Here is a 2,930-nt window from a genome sequence, read left to right on the forward strand (position 1 = left end):
TTTCTTGTTTAACAAGCTAAACCAATTATATGTGATTAGCTCTTCTATGAACTAATAAAAAGAATTATTAAGAACTAGTATTAGACCCGTACCTTGTACGGGAAAAACCTTAGACATAAGATGATAGATTCTGGATAGATCTAACTCAATTTGCTGAATAATACTTCTGTAATCAATTAGAACTCAAAGAGATGGTCGGATTTTCCATCTCCAAGGAAAACCGCTTTGATCTCCTATGAGAAAAATTCCCAACTCCCCTTTTGGAGCTTCAACTCTTACATAAAGTTCTTGTTTCGATAATTCAAAAGTAGGAGAAGTTTTTTTTACTAATGAATCGATATTCAAAATCATTCCATTCTGGATTCCTTTTTCTATCAAAGCCCCTGCTTTCTAAATTTTCATAGGGACCCCCTGGAAGTCCTTCCAGAGCCTGTTGAATAATTTTTATGGATTCTGTCATTTCGCTAAGTCGTACTAAATAACGAGCTAATGAATCTCCTTGTTTTTGCCACTGAATTTCCCATTCAAATTCATCGTAAGACTCATAACGATCAACTTTACGAAGATCCCATGGTATTCCGGATGCGCGTAGCATTGGTCCGGATAAACCCCAATTTATTGCTTCTTCCCCACCAACAATCCCAACTCCTTCAAACCGTTCTAAAAAAATAGGATTTCGTGTAATGAGTTTTTGATATTCAACAACCTCTGTTAAAAAATAATCACAAAAATCCAAGCATTTATCTATCCAACCATAAGGTAAATTAGCCGCTATTCCTCCAATACGAAAAAAATTATGCATCATTCTCATACCGGTGGCAGCTTCGAATAGATCATATACAAATTCTCGTTCTCTGAAAATATAGAAAAAGGGAGTCTGTGCACCAATATCTGCCATAAAAGGGCCGAGCCATAACAGATGAGAAGCTATACGACTCAATTCCAGCATAATTACTCTGATATAGCTGGCCCTTTTAGGAACTTGAATATTTCCCAATTGTTCTGGTCCATTTACTGTTATTGCTTCTGTAAACATAGTAGCTAAATAATCCCATCACGTTACATAAGGTAAATATTGTATAATTGCTCGGTTTTCTGCAATTTTTTCCATTCCTCTGTGTAAATAACCTAATATGGGTTCACAGTCAACAACATCCTCACCATCTAGAGTAACAATTAAGCGAAGAACACCATGTATGGATGGGTGGTGAGGTCCCATATTGACTATCATAAGATCTTTTCCTGTAACTGGTCTCTTCATAAGTTTTTCCTTGATTCGTTCTGGCATGAATTAGATTGCTGAATAAAGAAGTTTTTCAAAAAATTGAAGATCTAAAAAATTCACTAATTCACAATTTTGGAATTTAACGAGTTTTTAATTCCCGAATATTCAACTGATTAATTAATTCTTTATAACGTACTCTATTTTTTTTTTACAAATAAGCCAGCAGTCGTTGACGTTTTCCCAGAATTTTTCGTAGACCCCTCTGAGATAAATAATCTTTTCTGTGCAATTCCAAATGTGCAGTAAGTCTTCGTATCTTATTAGTGAAACTAAATACTTGAAATTCAACGGATCCCCTGCTTTCTTCTTTTTGTTCTTCAAATGAAATGAATGTATTTTTTATCATAAAAAGAAATCCTTCCCTTTTTAATATGAATTGAAAGATATGAATTTTACTGATCAGTAATAATAATGGTAGTTTTTTAAGGATCTGAATTTAATTATCAACTTCTTAATTCTTCATTTTATATTATAAAAAAATCTAAATTTAGATCTCAAAAAGGAGGATTCTATTAATTTTTTTATGGATCCGCTCTAATTGGTATCTATGTGATTAATTAAATTAATCTCATGTATAAAGATGGAATTTAAAAGAATCCCTCCTATTTGTGCATATAGTTGTTTTTAGATACCGTAACTTATTATATATAGTAAAAAGTCTCTATCATTAATGAATCGGAAATCGCGTATACATGCGTATTCTTATCATACCGAAACGATATCCGTTAGTAGTATTAAACCAATAGCGATTTATACAAGCTAAATCTTCTAATCTAAAATTGGGCCAAAGAAAGGATTTTAAATTAATTAGGTTTTTTTTTATCCTTATCAAGATCTTTCTTGTTATGCAAAACTGTGGTCAAGTTTTGAATATTCTTATTAAATCTTGAATTTCTATCCCTCGCAGTTTTTTTTTTTTAAGTTGAAACAAATTAGAATTCGAAATTCTCTACGTCGTTTAGGGGATAGAATATTTTCAGGGACAAAGAAATCATAATTAGTTTTTTTTCTATTTACAGTTTTGTTTTGATATTTTGTAATGGATTTTTAATTTTTTTTTTTATCAATATAGCTTTTTTTTTGTATCTTTTACTTATTTTTTGTTTTTTTTTATGAACCAATGAAATACCTATGGTTCTGTATATAATAAGTTGTCCGTCATTTTGTACAGACAAACGGACAGGTTCAATCATCAATATTCCTTTTTTCATTAATTTTGCAAAAGTGAAATTTTTCTCCATCATTAGAATGTCTAGGCGCATCTCTCCTCTTTCAATAGACGATATCGCTATTTTGTTTGGATTGTTTAGTCTAACCAAGAGACAGTATACTTTTACATTATTGAGAATTTTTTGATTAAAAAAACCATTCCATCGCAATTGAAAACGCGAATATCTTGTGAGAAATAAATCAAGTTCCGCTTCTGTATTGCTTTTATATTGTTTTTTATTTTTACGTTTTTTTATCGTTGATTCTGCAAAATTTTCTTCAATATTTTTTTCTTGGTTTAATAGAGCTGATTCGGGATTTCTTTTTTTTTTTCTTTATCTGATTCAAGCTCTAATTCACCGGCCGATTCTTTTTCTTCCTTATTCAGATTATAAACTCGTGGGGATTTTTTTTCATTTGATGGTATAAAACCTTG

This window comes from Camelina sativa, chromosome 5 (assembly GCF_030686135.1).
Source record: "Camelina sativa cultivar CO46 ecotype springtype chromosome 5, ASM3068613v1".
NCBI lineage: Eukaryota > Viridiplantae > Streptophyta > Magnoliopsida > Brassicales > Brassicaceae > Camelina > Camelina sativa.